The sequence below is a fragment of the Gopherus flavomarginatus genome, chromosome 1 (genome assembly GCF_025201925.1).
Source record: "Gopherus flavomarginatus isolate rGopFla2 chromosome 1, rGopFla2.mat.asm, whole genome shotgun sequence".
In the NCBI taxonomy this organism is placed as follows: domain Eukaryota; kingdom Metazoa; phylum Chordata; order Testudines; family Testudinidae; genus Gopherus; species Gopherus flavomarginatus.
The window spans coordinates 205119021-205138503 of NC_066617.1; the positions used below are offsets into that span (position 1 = coordinate 205119021).

The 19483-nt window shown below is 45.0% G+C and overlaps 1 protein-coding gene and 1 long non-coding RNA gene across 3 annotated transcripts in view; one reads left to right on the forward strand and one right to left on the reverse strand.

Annotated features, from left to right (window-relative positions):
• The window catches only part of HLCS (holocarboxylase synthetase), a 205285-nt gene extending 195943 nt beyond the window's left edge, over positions 1-9342 (reverse strand). The window contains exon 1 of the mRNA XM_050929180.1: positions 9243-9342. The gene's annotated coding sequence lies outside the window, so the exon portion shown is untranslated. The remainder of the gene's footprint in view (positions 1-9242) is intronic.
• Positions 9343-9750: 408 nt separating this feature from the next.
• LOC127044889 (uncharacterized) lies at positions 9751-18248 on the forward strand. 2 transcript variants are annotated; one of them, XR_007772565.1, is made up of 3 exons: positions 9751-9906; positions 13149-13299; positions 17612-18248. It is a non-coding gene; the product is annotated as an uncharacterized LOC127044889 (long non-coding RNA). The 2 variants fall into 2 exon arrangements; XR_007772563.1 differs by lacking the exon at positions 13149-13299.
• The last annotated feature ends 1235 nt before the right edge of the window (positions 18249-19483 follow it).

The following is a 19483-nucleotide window of genomic DNA, read 5'->3' on the forward strand; positions in this document are numbered from 1 at the left end:
TGGGGATGATGGCTAGAACTTTTTCCAGGAGTCCAAATTATTTGGTCAGACATGTTGCAACACAAAGTATGATGAGGAGCCCCCAAAGGTCAACAAGGGTAGGACAGGGAGGTGGCCAAGATTATATGTAGTCAGTGGTGATTGGCAGTTCCTCATCCAGACATAGCCTATGGAGCACGAGAGTTATTCAGAGAGATTGGGATCCCTCTTTCCAACTGAGGAGTGGAGATATTTTTGGCTGACATTAAACAAGACACCAGTAAATGTCTGGGAACTTGACTGGCTATGGCATGGAGGCAACCAAGCTAATTGCTGGCACTTCCCTGTGGCAGATGCATGTAGGTACACCAGTGGGAATGGACATGGATCAGATAAAAACTGATAGGTAAAGGATTTAAAGGAGGTATACTTTAAAGGAGAGGGAAAAGGGGAATTTGGGGCTCCTAAAACAGGGAGTCAAACCCCTCCCTCCTCTTGGTGCTCTTAACCATTACATGAAGGGTTGGTAGGGTCCCATCATCAAGATGGCTGGAACTAGAATGGAACAGGAAGAGGTATGATGGTAGCCCTAAAGTATAGGGAAATCATCATGAAATTACCTGTAGTGTACAATTTTATTCGCCAGGTACTCCCAAATACTTTAAGAACAAAGTTGCAGCCTAATTAAAAGCATATCCAGTCTCCCCATCCTTCTTCTAGCATAGCCAGACTGGCTCTTTTATATCAACACATCTTTAAAAATAACCACACATGATTTTCCTGATGTGTCAATACTATACTGTATCCTCTTGCCTTTCTACATCACATGATTTCAGGTGCAACAATATTTTAAAATCCTACAACTTACTGAGAGCATGTTTATAAATATTGTAACTACATCCAGTAGCAGCAGCAAGCAATGCAGAAAAATTATTTGAAAAACCAGAACACTTAAGCAAACCATCTAATATTTGTTATTATTCTACCAAAAACCGTGTTTAAAATTTATTTGTGGCTGAATTAATTTTATTTTTCAGTTGTATTTTACAGAAACTATCATTAATATTTCAAAACTACACAGCCCTTTTTTGGCATTAAATGATGCTGGGAGCAAATCAGGTCAAACACAGTTGTGTGAATCTTCATTAATTTCACACAATAGAGCAGGTGTGCATTTCCCTGACACAGGCCTTAAGGGTGTACAATCAATCGGTGTTCAAATGAAAGTATGTCAACATTTTTAATTATTTGTCTAACATGAAGAATTAACTGAAGGGACTGGTAATGGGTTATATCACCAAAGCCTGCCTGCTTTACTAAAGCAAGTTATAGAGTCAATACAACTACTCTTTAAAGTCAACAGGAATTGGCTCATAAAGCTTTTCATTATCTTAAGCACCTGGTCTGATAAAGGTCAGAAGTAATCTTGAGAAGCTGCCACTTATGACCTTATGACATCTTGTATTAAGAAAGCTACTGATCACAGTCCAGAGCCCAGCAGACAATCAACTCCATCACTGAAAGAATCAGAGGAGTCAAAGGTGGGAGGATTGAACTACCCTTACCATAAGGTTCAGGACTATGCAGAGAACTCTGTATTGCTGCTGCCTATGATGGTTTAAACTACTGGAGAGAGGATAGAGACCAATACTTCACATCACCTGCACTTAAAAATCATGTGATTAGATTACAAAAAGCTCTCTCTTTAAGAGTGTTAAGTAATATTTGAACCCATTCTAAAGAGTACATTTAGAAATATTCATTTGTATTGTTGTAGCCCTCAAATTTTCAATCAGGTTTGAGGGCCCCACTGTACAGACACGGGTAGAAACAGTCCCGTGTCCTGAAAATTAACAAGCTAATTAAAAGTCATAACTCTTTTGGAACTTTTAAAACTCAAAAATAGCCAGTAACTTTTAAAAACATTTTATATAAGAAAAGCACTTCTCCGGAAGGCTGAGACCAAATTTATGAACCTCTTAAAAAATTATAAATGCAAAACCAACAAGCGTATAACACAGCCTGCATGAACAATACTACAGACACAAAAGCTATCTTTAATATTTAAGTACAGAAGAGCATCTGTGTTTCCAAAAACCAAACCAAAGAGAGGACAAAAATGACACTGTTTAAGAGAAGCTTAATATATGGTGCAAGTAAATCCAGAGTAAACCACACAGGACTTTTGTGAATCAACAGGCATAATTCCCATCACCTCTAGTCAAGTGGAGAATACGCTTTCTTGGAACCTGAACCAACTATATAACTTTCCTTAGATTCTGTCGCCATGGTTTTTGAAAGAGAAAAACAAGCATTAAGTCATCTGTTCACAACCAAGGGAGCAGAGAAACAGACTGTTCTATGGACCAACTCAGTCAATATTTGGCAGCCTTTTCGTGGCTTACTGAAAACATTTCCTCTTTACCCACGTAATTTGAGGAAAGCTTTTCTGCTTCCTGAGAAGAGTACTTCATGCTGGAAGGGCATAATGAGTGGGGTCCTACAGGGATCGGTCCTGGGTCCAGTTCTGTTCAATATCCTCACCAATAATTTAGATAATGGCATAGAGAGTATACTTATAAAGTTTGCAGATGATACCAAGGTGAGAGGGGTTGCAAGTGCTTTGGAAGATAGGATTAATATTCAAAATGATCTGGACAAACTGGAAAAATGGTCTGAAGTAAACAGGATGAAATTCAGTAAGGAAAAATGCAATGTACTCCATTTAGGAAGGAACAATCAGTTGCACACATACAAAATGGGAAATGACTGCCTAGGAAGGAGTACTGGGAAAAGGGATCCGGGGGTCATAGTGGATCACAAGCTAAATATGAGTCAACAGTGTAACGCTGTTGCAAAAAAAGTAAACATTCTGTGATGTATTAGCAGGAGTGTTGTAAGCAAGACACAAGAAGTAATTCTTCCACTCTACTCCGCACTGATTAGGCCTCAACTGGAGTATTGTGTCCAGTTCTGGGCCACATTTCAGGAAAGATGTGAACAAATTGGAGAGAGTCCAGATAAGAGCAACAGAAATGATTAAAGGTCTAGAAAACATGACCTATTAGGGAAGATTGAAAAAATTGGGTTTGTTTAGTCTGGAGAAGAGAAGACTGAGAGGGGACATGATGACAGTTTTCAAGTATGTAAAAGATTGTTACAAGGAGGAGGGAGAAAAACTGTTGTTCTTAACCTCTGAGGATAGGACAAGAAGCAATGGGCTTATTGGAGCATGGGAGGTTTAGGTTGGACATTAGGAAAAACCTCCTAACTGTCAGAGCGGTTAAGCACTGGAATAAATTGCCTAGGGAGGTTGTGGAATCTCCATAATTGGGGATTTTTAAGAGCAGGTTGGACAAACACCTGTCAGGGATGGTCTAGATAATACTGAGCCCTGCCTTGAGTGCAGAGGACTGGACTAGATGACCTCTCAATGTCCCTTCCAGTTCTACGAGTTTTTGACTCTACCTGATCAATAGCATGCTTCATAAACATTTCAATTACATTCCTTTTTAAATGGTTGGTGACAACTGCAGCCACAGTACCTGAAGTGAACATCCACGTACAGAGAACCATTTGAATGCTAGCAAAAAGGAGAGATTAAGAAACATTCCTTTCTACATACACAGATAATATTCAGCAAAGAGTCCTGTGGCACCTTATAGACTAACAGACGTTTTGGAGCATGAGCTTTCGTAGGTGAATACCCACTTCGTCGGATACATGCATCTGATGAAGTGGGTATTCATCCACAAAAGCTCATGCTCCAATACGTCTGTTAGTCTATAAGGTGCCACAGGACTCTCTGCTGCTTTTACAGATCCAGACTAACACGGCTACCCCTCTGATACTAGATAATATTCAGTATCACAAACAGGATATATAACCACTACAAAACTATTTTAAAGCAGACAACCATGGCAAAAGGGACAGTTTACATTTAAAATCATTTTAATATGCAATACAGAAATTGATTTAAAAAGTTTTAAAATTGGGTTTCTAAAATTATTTTATTTGTAAACAAATCTAATAATTTTAGAAACCCAATTTTAAAACTTTTTAAATCAATTTTCTGTTTGCAATTCTCAGCTTGGATAGTGAATGTCAGAAATTTACTTTCAGTTTTATTTATAAATAAGTTTCACACAAGTTTCTTCATGCTGCACTATTTGTATTTCAAATAAAAAAAAGCTCTTCGTCTTCATTTTCAACACCCTTCATGACCTATCCCTCCCTCAACCTAAAATGGGGTCTGGTCCTTCACTGGGACTCCTAGGCCCTAAGACAAAACAAATAACAAAAAACTAGCAAGAAATAGATATGTTTTAAAATAACTTTTCACTGACATTCAAAAGGCTTATGGAAAACATTTCTATTAGCTTTTAAATTTATAAAAACTTGCTTCGACAAAATTTAAATATGGCCCAAATTTAAGCCAATAGTGTTCCTTTAAGGCTCAGACAAACCCATAAAAGCAAAGAATAGCAAAGGCAGACCTAAACCTTAGCTACTGTGAGCTAAGGTAACAGGCAATCTCCCATTGTTCTTGGTATATTACATTTCCTCCTTAATTAAGCTTTTTCCTTATTTTGTTGCTTTGAGAGTTCAATATCTTTCTCTGGATTAGTTTTTGTAGTGTAAATTCTCTGAATTTTAAAAGTGATTTCTAATCTAACGTTGTATACGGTAATTTTATCTAATTGTAACATCAGGACATATTTAATCATGCAATTAACAAAATTTTACACAACCATTTCACCAGCTTAACCCAGCCTACTAGATAAATTTTTGTACATATAGTGATGGACAGATTCTGCAGAATCTAACTTTCATTTAAAAACAAAAAATATTCAAATCCTTATGCTGCAAAGATAACTCTCCAAAACTACCATCGTTTTGAATCTGCAAACTAAGGCTAGGTCTACATTTACAAGCTTACAGTGACACAGCTGTACCGATACAGTGGGCCACTATAAGGCTATGTCTACTCTGCGCACCTGACGTTTCCCGCCAACAGAGCACTGTCCACTCCAGCGCTTTTCATCAGCAAAACTTTTTTCACACCCTTGACTGAAAAATTTTACCGACAAAAGTGCAGTGTAGATACAGCCTAAGAGCGCCCATGTAGTCGTGTTATGCTGACAGGAAAGAGTCTCCTACCAACATAGTGCTGTGCACACGAGCACTTATGCTGGCAGAATTTATATCGCTCAGGGTGTGTTTTTTTCACACCCGTGTGACAAAATTTTTGCCAACAAAAGTGCTCATGTAGACATGGCCTAAAACACTGTACTCCACTAAGACCGCACCAACGCTGCAGAGTGGAACAATTACTATCCATGTCTTAACATACAACACACCTGTTAATGCACCCAACAATATTTGTCTTTTTCACAACTGCATCACATTGCTGAATTATAAGTCTCTTCTTGATATACTATAACCCCCAGATACTTTTCAGCAGTATTACCATCTAGCCAGTTATATTCTGTTTTGTAGTTATGCTTGATTTTTCCTTCCTAAGCACAGCACTTTTGTGAACCAGGAATCAGTTGATGCCAACTGGGAGAGGGCACAGAAGGTGCATAGTATTTTGCAGGGATCCCCTGGATTGGATATATGCATGATAGTTCACTGAAGGATGACATGTAGGGTCTACCAAGAGTCAGCAGCCCACTGGTCATCATAATCACTGCAAAATATATGTATAGATAATATTTAAGGAGTTACATATCTACACTAAAAATTAAACTTTAACGGCCTTGGAGTTAAGGCAGGGGACATTCTTCAGAAATATTCCTTTCAGGAAGCAAACACCTATGTCCCCGTCCGGCTATTTGTATATTATATCCTTAATAATGTATGCCTATTTGCAGATTAAGCTAGAAGCAAATTAAGAGATTGTGAAATCAACAAAAGCAAAAGTCTACAAGAAGACACAAAACAGTAGAGGGGGATCCTGTTTATGAATAAAGACCAAGGATTGTTCTAGCCTATCTTGGAGTGCAAGGGGACAGGTGGGATCCTTCACCTAGGAGGCAAGGGGGGGAGGAATAGCTCAGTGGTTTGAGCACTGGCCTGCTAAACCCAGGGTTATGAGTTCAATCCTTGAGGGGGGGATTGGTCCTGCTTTGAGCAGGAGGTTGGACTAGATGATTTCCTGAGGTCCCTTCCAACCCTAATAATAAGCTATAAGCATGCTTGCCTCAAAGAGGGTCTACAGCTTAAGCCCAGCTGTAAAGCATTGCAAGGATCTGGGGTGAGCATTATTCTACAAGACATAAAAGTATTTGCTCATTAAATCTAGAATGCATGGTATTTTATCTGATATGTGAACATTTGTTTCCAATACTTCTACTTGCTACTAGTGGAATCTCTATGCTTTGTTAAATAAACTTATGCATATAGTCAAATAAGTATATCTAAACACTGTGTGTTAAGCAGAGCAGTGATCTGAGGTGGAAATTGTAAGCTGGGGAGTACCGTTTTTTTGGAAATAGCAAATCTCTGAACATTACAAGTGATCAGTCAACAGGACACTAAAGGGAGACACTTAGAAGGCTTCAAGGTTGAAGTGTGCCAACTGCTATCCTGCAGAGCAACAGCAGGATCTGTGAAGCACTGAGGGGAGCACTTGTGCTGGTTAGGGAACTGAACCACAGTTCAGAGAAAGTTTCCTCACACTAAAGGTAAAGCGGTACCAAAGTGCCTCACAACCCCAAGAAGTATCAAATTTTGCACTTGTCTTTACTGAATTTCAGCTTATTGAGTCAGACCAATATCCCAATTTTTCAAGATTACAGCGGAACCTCCTTTAGCTGATCTAACTGGGACAGAGGCCAGACTGAAATATCAAAAATTGAGGTAATCCAGAGAAAGGGAAAATGCGAGGCTGCAGCACCATCTAGCAGCCACAGGAGAGATCATCCGCTTCTGGACACATGCATGCTGGTTGTTCAGTTAATACAGAGAGGCAGATAATGGATGGTTGGATAAATGTGGTTCTACTGTATTAGAATCTTAACCCTGTACTCTAAAGTGCTTGCAACATCCCCTTCCCGACAGATTGGTATCATCTGCAGTTTTGTACACATATTCTTTATTACAGTAGAACTTGAATGAAAATATTGACTAATACCAGACCCAGGATAAATCCCTGCAGTAACCCACTAGATCAGGGGTGGGCAAACTACGGCCCACAGGACCATCCTGCCCAGCCCCCAAGCTCCTGGTCCTTCCTCTGCTGTCCTCCCTCCCCCGACAGCTTTAGCTCGCTCGGCCACTGCAATGCTCTGGACAGTGGGGCTGTGAACTCCTGGGGCAGCACAGCTGCAGAGCCCAGCCTGACCCAGTCTGTGCTGTATGGGGACGGTGGCAGAAGCAACATGGCCTGGCTCCAGCGCCGTCAGCCACTGGTGCTTCAGGCAGCGCGGTAAGGGGGCAGGGAGCGTGGGGGTTGGATAGAGGGCAGGGGAGTTCGGGGTGCTGGTCGGGGGCAGGGGTGTGGATGGGGGCAAGGCAGGGCAACAGGAGGTTGAATGGGGGCAGGGGTGCTGGAAGGCTGTCAGGAAGGAGAGGGGGGTTGGATGAGGCAGCAGGGGGCAGTCAAGGGACAAGGAGAAGGGGTGGTTGGATGGGGCAAGGGTACCAGGGGGCCATCAGGAATGAGAGGAGGGATTGGATGGGGTGGCAGGGGTCCAGGGGCAGTCAGGGGACAGGGAGCAGGGGTGTGTGGGTGGGGCAGGAGACCCAGAGAGGCTGTCAGGGAACGAGCAGGTTGGATAGAGCAGGAGTCCCGGGGGGGCGGGGCCACAATCCCCTCCCCTAACTGGCCCTCCATACAATTTACGAAACCAGATGCGGCACTCAGGCCAAAAAGTTTGCCTGCCCCTGTACTAGATATATCCTCCCAGTGTGACAGCAAACTATTGATACCTACTTTGAGTACAGTTTTTCAACCAGTTGTCCACCTACTTCGTGGTAATTTCATTTAGGTCACATTTCCCTAATGTGCTTATGAGAATGTTATCTGGACTTTATTGAAAGCACATCTTCACTAGGATCTTAACACACTAGCACACAAGAAAAGTTATGTTTTAACATATGTTAATTGGTTGAAGTAACTCTTAATCTTGTGTCTGTGGTTTACCTTAACCAGTTAACAGTTTGCCTTGTCTAAACTAAAATGTTAACACATTCAATACACACAGATTAAAAACACATCTTTTCCCCTAGCATAGATATGGCCTAACATGGGCTAAACTGGTCTGGTTAAAACCCAGGATCCCCACTAGGCTTTAAGTCAACCACAGTTATAGATGTTAGTGACAGTATACACTAGTCACTAATGTGTTCTAATATTTAGATCTTGATGAGTGACTACAAGGTCTTTGAAACGGAGGCAGTCTTTAACCTTTTGTTTTTACAGCACCAAACTTATTGATGCCCCATAGAGTTACACTGTTGTATGCAGCTTAGTTGTAGCCATGTCAGTCCCAGAATATTAGAAAGACAAGGTGTGTGATGTAATATCGTTTACCGGACAAACATCTGTTGGAGAGAGAGACCTGAGGAAGCGCTTGGAGTGGCTTGAAAACTCCTCTGTCTAACCAATAGAAGTTGGTGCAATAACATATTACCTCACCCACCTTCTCTCTGCTGGAATTACAGCAGCTGCTGCTATGAGATTGATGACCTATCTTGGATGTTTACGGTCCTACCTCCTATTTCTGTGAAGCCCTGGGGCAGTGATATTATCTTTGGATTCAGATGACTGCAAAAGTTAACACGGGGCTTCCCTCCAGTCCATTGTCAGCTTGAGGTTCACTCCAATTTTGTCCCTGACCCGACTCCCCTCCACACACAAGAATCCCCAGCTCCAGCGAAGCGGTGCTTTAAGACAGCCAGGAGAGGGCGGGAGGCAGAGGGACCAGCACTGCAGTGCGGATGTAGCTGTTCAATTTACACTTTCTCAACTGCTAGTCCAGTGACTGTGCTCCTGAGACGCGGGGCTGTTCTCCCCTGAGCTGCGCTGGCCCAAGCGGCGTTATCCACTGGACCGACCTTCCTGGCACGGCCAGGACAAGCCCTTCCCGCAGTTACACGGGAGACCCCCTCGCTCTCCCCAAACACCCTCCCCACAGGCCTGGCCCCCCAACCCCCATCTATGCCGCACACACAACACGCCCCGCCTCTCCACCTCGGGGCTGCCCTCGGGCCCCCCGCCACGGACGCCCACGCAGGAGGCCGGGCGCGGCGGGTACCTGCGGGGTCTCCTCAGTGAAGAAGACCTTGTCCCCCAGCCGGAGGCAGACGGGCTCCTCGCCCCGCCTGCGCCGCCGCTGCCGCTGTGGAGGGGGACAGCCCGCGCCGCCGCTGCAGCCGCAACAACCGAAAACGAAAGCGCAGCGCGCGCGGTGCAGGCGGCGCACGGTGCGTCGGATGAGCCCGGCCCAGCCGGCCCCCCAGCGCGCCCAGAGGTACAAGTAGCACAGCGTGATCAGCATGGCCCGGCCGGCGCCCCCCTGCGGCCGCAGCGCGGCGGGGTGTCCGCGGCGCCCCCCTCTGGCTCGTTCCCGATTGGCTGCCCTGCCCCTCTCGCCCTCGGCAAAGAGAAAGGAGCTCGCCGGTTGGCTAATCTAACGGCGGCTCTGAGTGGCTGTCCGCAAGGAAGCGGCTTCTGATTGGTTGGTATCTTTACGCCCGCTCCCCTTCTGTGCGTAGGGCGGCAGCGAAACAGCTAGTGTGGACGCTGCTTGTGGTGCGGCTGCTGCCTTCGCGCCCCGCGCCGGGCACGGTCTTGTTCAAGGCGCCAGCCGCTGGCGCGGGAGGGCGAGAGCGAGCGCTGTTGTCCGCCCCCACAACCCGGATGAACTGGTTTCATCCTCAAGGTGGTTTAAGGCACGTTGAGCTGCTGCGTAAGCACAGGTGCTGTCCCATTTTTGTTTCATTGCTGGGAAAAAAATTGCAAAAATGCGAAGTGAAAGTACAGGTCTAGCGTGCCCGAGGGGGGCCTTAGTAATAGCCATTCATTGGGGGCTCTAGGAGAAGGCATTAAATTCCAGAGTTTCTCAAACCTCATTGCATTGTGATCCCCTTCTGACAACAAAAATTACTACACAACCCCAGGAGGGGGAAGTGAAGCTTGAACCCACCCAAGCCCTGCAGCTCCTTGGGGGCTTGTGAGCCACTTTGGGGTTGTCATAAACAGATAGTTAAAGGTTACTGTCTCTTTTACCTGTAAAGGGTTAAGAAGCTCAGTAAACCTGGCTGACACCTGACCAGAGGACCAATGTGGGGACAAGATACTTTCAAATTTTGGTGGAGAGACGTCTTTGTTTGTGCTGGGTTTTTTTTGGTTTTTTTTTTTTTTTTTTTTTTTGTTCATCGTTCACTCTTGGGGCTAAGAGGGACCAGAACTCCTAGGTTTTCTCCAATCTTTCTGAAGCGGTCTCTCATGTTTCAAAATAGTAAGTACTAGCCAGGAAAGGCAGATTAGTCTTTTATGTTTGTTTTCTTAACTTGTAAATGTGTATTTTGCTGGAAGGATTTTTATCTCTGTTTGCTGTAACTTTGAATCTCAGGTGGGGGGGGGGGAGTCCCTCTAGTCTATATGAATCTGAATACCCTGTAAGCATTTACCATCCTGATTTTACAGAGATAGAAAAAGTAAAAAAAAAATTTTAATTAAAAGCTTTCTTTTTAAGAACCTGATTGATTTTTCCTTGTTTTGGAATTCAAGCGATTGAGTCTAAACTAACCAGGGATTGGTGTGGAGGAAAAGGAAGGGAAGATTAATTCCTCTTTGTTTTAAGATCCAAGGAGTTTGGATCTGTATAGCTCCCCAAGATAACCCAGGGAGGGGAAAGTCTGGGGAGGGGGAATGGTTTATTTCTCCTTGTTTTAAGACTCAAGGGGTTTGGGTCTTGGGTTCCCCAGGGAAGGTTTTGGGGGGAAAAGGAAGTGTGCCAAACACTATATTTTGGCTGGTGGCAGCGTACCAAATTTAAGCTAGTAATTAAGCTTAAAAGTGATCATGCAGGTCCCCACTTTTTGGACGCTAAAGTTCAAAGTGGGGAAAAGACCTTGACAGGGGTCCTGACCCACAGTTTGAGAACCACTGACCTATTCTAATATGACCGTTTATTTTGACTATTTAATGTATTTGGCTCTGACTTAAAGCAAACAAACCCAGAGATAAATATAAACATTACTGGGAGACCAATGGGAAAAATATTCTAGGGAAAATATTCAAGCCTCCTTTCAATATAAAAGGCTACTATAGTGTTTTAAAAGCAAATCCTAAAAAATTGTCTTTGTTTAGGATTTCAGCTTTACCAGAGGCCTACGCATGAGGTTCTGATTGCAGAATCTGGGTTTTAAGACCCAACCTGATTCTACAAGCAGATCCATATGAATGGACCACTGCACTTCTGTAGAACCCCACTGGCTTCAATGGAGCTCTGAGAAGATGCAGGGGTTTATCCACATGGAGTTTATTGCAGGACTGAAATGATAGGCCCAGATCCTGTGAACACTTGTGCATATACTCAACTTTACGCTTGTAAGAAGTCCTGTTCAAGTCAATGGGACATGAAAGTTACAGGCATGAAGTTACACATGTGTGCAACTGTTTCTGGGATCAAGGCCTTAGTTTGTAAGTTCTCCAGCCCAGGTCGAGGGTGACTGTCTTTACTTGTTTTATGAGGTAACCATGTCTCTGGTCTACCAACCAACCACTTTATTTTTAATGTATCAAAGAAATTTTAAGTAAACTTAACAGGTCAATAATAGGGATTTGTTTCAGTCCTGTCTTTATTCAGTGATTTCCTACCCCGATCATAGGGAACAAAAGCAATATACATTGAAAATAAATAAAGATAAATCTTACAGGGAATAAAGACTACGAGTAGCAACATGAGTAACTCCCATCATGCTAAATGCCACATCACTGATGCCATTGATACTTGGTACTACAGTGAGGACACAAAGTATGGGACAAAATTAATATGAACCCATGTGCACAACTGTAATGGGGTTCTATTCACTGCTTGGGCACCTCTTCCTAGTTCTGGAGATTAGCTTTTTCCAAGTCCAACAACCCCTTCTGCCACTTGTTGTGTGTCCTGCTGCCTCTCCGTGAGACCCTAGGTGCTCTCCCTTCATGACTTGGCTCTCGACCCAGGTCACTATTTGGTTTCCCTCTTTCAGGGCATTAATGTTTTTCCATAGAAATTGTCTCACCACTCTTCTCATTCACTGCCAGATGGTGCCACTTCCACAGTGGCTAGTAGGGGAACCCAGGCTCACCCTCTACTCCAGGTTCCATCTCAGGGACCTTCTAATCAGCAGCCAAGGTCTGAACTATCTTAAACTTTACTACCCTTTCCCCAAGCTTTTTTCCCTATATCTTCTCCTCTAGGTTTCCTCTCTTTCTAGTGTCTAGGAAGTGACTGCAGCCTTTTTCTGTTGCCAGCTTCCTGGCTTTATACCAACCTCACTGGTTTCTTCTCAGCTGGGTTCCATCATCAATCCAGGGTTATTTAAGCCACAGCTGCGGGGAAATGTGTGGCCTCCCTGGTTAACTGGCCCCTTCTCAGCTCCATTAACCCTTCCTAGGCTAGTGTGGGGGTGAACTCCCAATCACAACGAGCCAAGTGATGTTTGATGATAAATTGAGGCTACAACCCTGTAGAGGAAAACCGTTTTAATGCACAGGTTGCTCATAAGCAAAACTGAAAAGGACAACATTTAGTTCTACTGTTTATCTGATACTATGTCAGTGATCACATAACTAGTGCTTGAATTCAAATAAGAAGTGGTGGTGTACTTCCCTTTCCACCTATTATAGCCTAGATTGGCTTGACATTTCTCTGTCTGGTACTTATTGCCGTGGTATCTGAGCATCTTAATCACTGATATATTTTGTTCTCACAAAATGCTTAGCAGAGTATTATCTCTATTTTATAGAAGGGACATTTAGATACAGGGGAGATTAAGTGACTTGCCCAAGGTCCAAAAAAAGGTCTTTGGCAGAGTCAGAAATTGAACCCAAATCTCCAAAGTCCCACTATCTTAGCCATCTTTCCCTCTCTTGATATGAGGCCCCTCCATGCCGAACTTTTCCTTCCAACTTTTACATTTTTTTCTCCATTTCTCCTCACCTCTAGCTGTGATACATGCAGCAAGTATATCAAGTGGTTCACCATTAATGATTCCTGACTACTAGTTTGCTCCTTCCATATCAAGTAAACATAAGGGGCATCTTGGAGCTTTTCCTTCTCAGTCCCTTCACCGTTGCAACCATGGAGGTTGGAGAAGGTGCTATCATATGGATCATCTACCTGGATAACACCATTACTATAAGAATGGCATTTTATATTAACCATAAACACTAACACATCTCCAGAAAGTGGATTCTATTTTACAAACATTCCTTCTCTCAGGCAACTGAGGGAGAGAGAAAGGAATGATTTGACTTCTGCTTTCAGTAAGAATGTGCTATCACTATTCTCATATACAATATTTTGTGTGAATATGTGGGATTGAATGGCTCAGCACACTGATAGATAGATTATAGGTGATAGATTAAAGAGTCTCACCTTTAGGTCAGTGCATCACAGTTGTAAATAAAACACTAGTTATGAATAATATACATGTAGGCAAGATTTAGAATAGATGATTGAGTTCTATTCTCTAAGTCAGTTTTAACTCAAATCGTATTTGTTGTCAGTGGTGTTATATAGCAACTTACATACTCCTATATGCAATAGAATAATGTATTCTGTATTTTATAGCTAAAGTACTTACCAAGTATGAGATCTCACATGGTACTCAGGATTGAATCTTACCTTGCTAAAAATGGATACAACAATGACAATTGGCCGTATCCCAGTATGCATCATTATTCCTTAAAGGAACAGCATCTCCATCCTCATAGACTTTATATCTGCCTAAAGATCCAATATTCTTTTTTAGGCCAACCACTAGAGGGCAAAACAATCAAACTGATAAGCCTGATTTCACATAGTAGAGAGTTGCAATACATATAAGTCAGTTTGCTACACTGAATGAAAGTGCAGGATGGCTGTTGTGGGAAGGCAGCATGGCTGAGGAAAGCTGCATAACCCCAAGTCTGCCTGTGCATATGCTACAAATATGCTCCGGTAGCTGCAGATGAAGCAACAGATGGGTTCCTAGAAAGCCCTCCTTATTCCTGTGGTAGATTATAATGTACTAGTTACTACAGGAGTAGCTCATGTGTAGGGATTACTCCTGAGGGAATTCTGCACAACTACACGTGTGCAGAATTGATGTCCACCACAGGTTTATTTGCTTCCCCGCAGAAAAATTTATTTCTGACAGGGAAGCAAAGAGAAGCCACAAGAGCGGTCATGCGACCCTCCCCAGCAGTATCTTCAGGTGCCCAGGGCAGCTGGCAGAGGTAAATCACCGTGGAGCAGAGCACGGGACAGGGGAAGACCCAGCTGGTGGCTCCTACCTGGTGCCGGTCTCAGCTGCTAGTTCTGGCTGGGCTGGGGAGGACAGGACTTCCTCTTCCCCTGCACAACATCCAAGGCCCTGTCAGACCCACCCCAAGATGTCTCCTCTGGCTGTAGTAAGCTCTGCAAACTCTTCCACACACTCCACCTCACGCTTCCTGATCCATCACTTCTCAGCCTCAGAAAAGGGGTTACTGTACAAGAAGCTGCTCCCCTGTCCACTCAAACTCTGTGCACCCCCCTCATACCAAGACCCCCCCAACAAGCCCCACTCCCCCTGCACCTGGATCACCCTGATGAGCCACCTGCACCCAGATCCCCACCCTACAGAGCCCCAACCAGCTGCACCTTGATCCCCACCCCACTGAGCCCCACTCCCCCAGGGTCTGGACTCTCCAATGAGCCCCCCTCAGACCCACGTTCCCCTGCCGAGCTCTATTTCCCCCCCACATCCAGACCCCCCTGGCTGAGCTCCAACCACGTTCACCTGGACCCCCCTGCAGATTCCCATTACTGTTGCACCAAGAACCCCCCCCAACAAGACCTTGTACATCCAGATCCCCCACTGAGCCACCTGAACCCAGATTGCCCCACATAAAACCATTTCAACCCACAAGTGGATCCCCCCCGACGGTAAGCCCCTTCACACTTGGATCCTGCCTTGCTGAGCCTGCCTGCCCAGACCTGGTGCACCTGGCATGGAGGCGCAGGTCCCTGGGGTGTTTCTGGGGCAGGCCCAGTCCTTGCGCTGTGTCAGGGCTGCGTGCAGCCTCACCGCTGAGTCTGTGTCCCGGGAGGGGAGCTACACAGTGATCTCCCACCTCTGTGCAGCCAGTGGCCTGTGCTCCCCAATGCTATGCTGGAGCCTCCACATTTCTTTGACAAATAAAATTTGCAGAATTTTAAAATACTGTGCGCAGAAATTTTTTGGCACAGAATTTTTAATTTTTTGGTGCAGAATGCCCTCAGGAGTAAAGGATATAGTTTCAGGCATCATCAAACGAGCCCAGGCTTCTCTGGTCTGCTGTCACAGAACTCAGCTCAGTCAAGCGCATACACCTTGGCCTTTCAGTACCACAAATGGACAGCTTGATCCTAACAGTCTAATAGTGAGTGTTCGAATGAAGACTAAGGAGCTAAAACAAGCACCTTTGACATAACTTTAGACTCCCACAACAAACTGTTGAAACTGTTGTATGCTGTGTTGTTGTAGCAAAAGATATTAAGGAGACATGGTGAGTGACGTAATATTAGTGTGAGCCTATAGCAAGTGTGAAAAATCGTGACACTTTGGGGATGGTGGGGTTACAGTTGCCTAGATAAGGCAAAGCCCCTAATATCGGGACCATCCCAACAACATTGGGATGTCTGGTCATCCTAAGTAGTATCTTTCATTGGAACAACTTCCATTGGTGAGAGAGAGAAACTTTCGAGCTTACACAGAACAGCTTGCCCCGGGTTTCCTGGTCGACCTCTGGAAGGTGGTTCTGGAGTTCTTTTGGCCAGGACTGCACTGGGTCCCTGCAGGGGTACTCCACCTGCCCCTGGAGGAGGGAGGGCAGGGCCTGAAGTGCCTGCACACTCAAGTCCACGTCTTCCGCCTCCAGGCACTGCAGAGGCTCCTTTATGGTGCGGGTAGCCCAGCGTGGAGAGCCCTGGCGCACGCCTTCCTGCGCCGCTTCCGAGGGCTCCGATACGACCGGCAGCTCCTTTATCTCGAACCGAGGGCGTCTTCCGCGAGATCTCTCCGGGCTGCCGGTCTTCTACCAGGACCTCCTCCGGACCTGGAAGCTGTTCTCTGCGACCAGGTCCGTGGCGGCCACCGAGGGGGCCGACCTCCTCGCGGAGCCCCTGCTACACAATCCCCAGCTTCGTGTGCAGGTGGCGGAGTCCCCCGCGGTGCGCCAGAGGTTGGTCCTGGCGGAAGCTACCAGGGTCGGAGATCTGGACTATGACCGGGGAGGCTGGCTGGATCCCCTGACGCTCGCTCAACGCATGGGGCTCTCCAGACCTTGTACTCCCCGGCGCGTACTCCAGGAGGTGGAGGCCGCTTTGCCGCCCACTGCTCGGGCTTACCTCGACCGGGTCCTGCGGGAGGGCACGCCCCGCCCACCCCGTACCCCAAGCCCTCCGGACCTTTTCATCGGGCCCCTGCCCCGTAGGCCGGACCGGCCCCCCCGCCCCTTCTCCGCAAGCTGGCTGCACGACCTGCAGCCGGTCCGTTTCCAAACCGCGCCTAGAAAGCAGCTCTACACGCTCGTGCTCCACACCCTTCACTTCCTCACCCTCGTGTCCCGCCCCGATACAAAGTGGCGGGACCTCCTGCCACCTCTGGAGGGTGAGGAGCCCCGGTGGGTCAGCCTCTACTCCACCCTGGTCCCAAGGCCCACTGGGGATATCAGTTGGCGGCTTCTTCATGGGGCCGTGAGCACGGGCGTGTACTTGGCGCGGTTTACCCGTCCCGGACACCTGCCCCTTCTGCGGCGTGAGGGAGACCCTGGCGCACGTTTACTTAGAGTGCGCCCGGTTGCAGCCCCTACACCGGCTCCTCATTAACATCCTTTTACGTTTCTGACTGCACTTTTTCCCTCACCTCCTTCTCTACACACTCCCTATCCGTGGCCCCACGAAGTCCCGGGACCTCCTGGTCAACCTCCTCCTCACCCTGGCTAAAAAGGCCATCTATGCAACCAGAGAGAGGAGGTTGGCCGATGGAGACCCCGGCGACTGTGGGGCTTGTTTCCGATCCATGGTCCGTTCATGCATCTGGGCGGAGTTCCTCTGGGCGGCGTCCACTGGCTCCCTTGACGCCTTCGAGGAGCAGTGGGCGCTGTCCGGGGTTCTCTGCTCGATGTCCCCGTCAGGTTCCCTTCCTATGACCCTTTGACCTCACTCCTGTCCCTGTTCTTTTATTAGTTGTCCCCCGAACTCAGTGGGTTCTGTGGTCCTGTGGGTCCTCCCCTTAGGCTGCCGGGGGGATCCTTTAGCAGTGGGCGGGCTTTGCCCGCCCACTTCCCAGACACCCAATAGATACACAGAACAGCTCACTCACCTTGTCTCTCTTTTGAAACTATTGGCAATTTCAGCAGAAAGGCCAAGACATGAAAACTGAACTATTCTCTCTCCACTAGGTGAAACTGGAGGAACACTTGGGCCTGCAGTGCCACAGCCCATCCCGTTCTTGTTCTGTGAATAGAGGTCTACACTAATTCTGAAACTGAGATTTTCCTTTATGCAGAATGTGCTACACAGGTCAAAACACTTACATAAGCATATCGAAAGAGAGTAAAACAAGCAAAGCATACATTCTCAGGGGAAAGGCCTGAACTCTGGAATTCACTTCCTCCACACTAGTCCAACAGAGCGGTTTCTGCTGACCTTCAGAGCACATTGCGAAACCCCATCTGTTTATTTAATCTTTGCTTGATGGGACAGGTACTTTTGTTTAACCATGAGGTTAATCCTTCAGTGACATTGAATGTGATCAGCTATGTTTTGATAAGTAACTTTTTTTTTTTAACCTGGGAGAGTTAAGAAATGCATTTTTATTTATAATGAATAAAAATGCCAATTAAAAGCAGAATACCAAATCAAAACATAGATACAATAGAGATTAAAGCAAAACCAACCTGTTCCCTATCTGTGTACGTGTTTTGTTTCCATCAGTAAAGCATACCTGAAATGTCCAGGAAGTACAAATTGTTTGATTTTTCTTTGTTGGCTTCATTTCTAAGGGAGGGTGCACAAATCAAATGTCTCCTACCTGAACACTGTTTGCTTATTTGTAATATCCTACGTATCGTACAGAGTGAACAAACCCTCTCTGCCTTCAAAAAAAATAAGGAAAGGATATTAATGTCAGACATTTAGCAAGCAGGCATGAAGATACCTGTGATACAGAAGCAAAAGAGGTTTGAGAGAGAAAAAAGAAACAACAAAAAAATACAAAATAAGAAGGGGGGGTGGGAAATCAATACCATTTTAAAGCAGCCTGGAAGCTTTGGTTTCTAGAATACTTTCCTTTTAGGAAAGAAATGGGTAGAATCAGATCTAAATTCTGCTCACTTACACCAGTGTGAAACCAGACTAGCTCCTTTGACTTCACAGCCTTATTATAGTGCAGTTTAGATTTTGTCAAGACAAAGCAGGGAAGTACTGATCAATTACAGTTATGAACAATAAATTAAACTGGCTTCCCTTTTTATTGTATAGCAGTTAAGAACTTGTCTACAACTTGGAAAATTATCAAAATAGCTATTCTAAAGTAATTAGTCCAAAATAGTTATTTCAGTATAAACTCCCATGTACACACACTTATGTTCCTTGGTGTTGTGTATGTATGCCTCATACACACACATAGAGTATCCACACTGGAGCTTGTACCAAAATAATTTTTCTGGAATAGCTAGTTCAGTAAATTTCCAAGTGTAGACAAGTCTTAAGAGGGACTTGGAAGCCAGCAGTGAGTAATCCACTGGCTCTCCCTTCTGCAGAGAACAATAAAGGCCAGGTGATTATGGGACAAATAGGACACAGAGCACAGAAGAGTATTTAAAGATAAGTTGTTACAAACTGATGGAGTTGAACAGGACTGATACTTTAAGTTCTGTGAGTGAGCTAGCAGACACACACTAAAAGCTGCGATTTTTTTTGTCTTTATGACTATAAAGGCTTATTCTGTGCTGTCTTCTGTTTAATACATGATAGTCTTCAAAACCATATCTTTATTTAAAACTTTTACAATTCTTGTTAGACTAAGACAAGACGTTAAGGCTATATTCTGTTCTCAGTTACACCTGTTTAAATCCAGAGTAATTCCTATTTATTTTTCAATCCTGCAAACATTTATGCATGTAAGTCATCCCACAATGGGACTACTCACTTGTGTAAAGATGAACACATGCATAAGTGTTTGCAGGATCAGAGCTCTAATGAACAATTATTGCTACAGTACAGCTACTATCAAGTAATGCCAGGTGCAAAAATTATTCAAATTCTTTTAT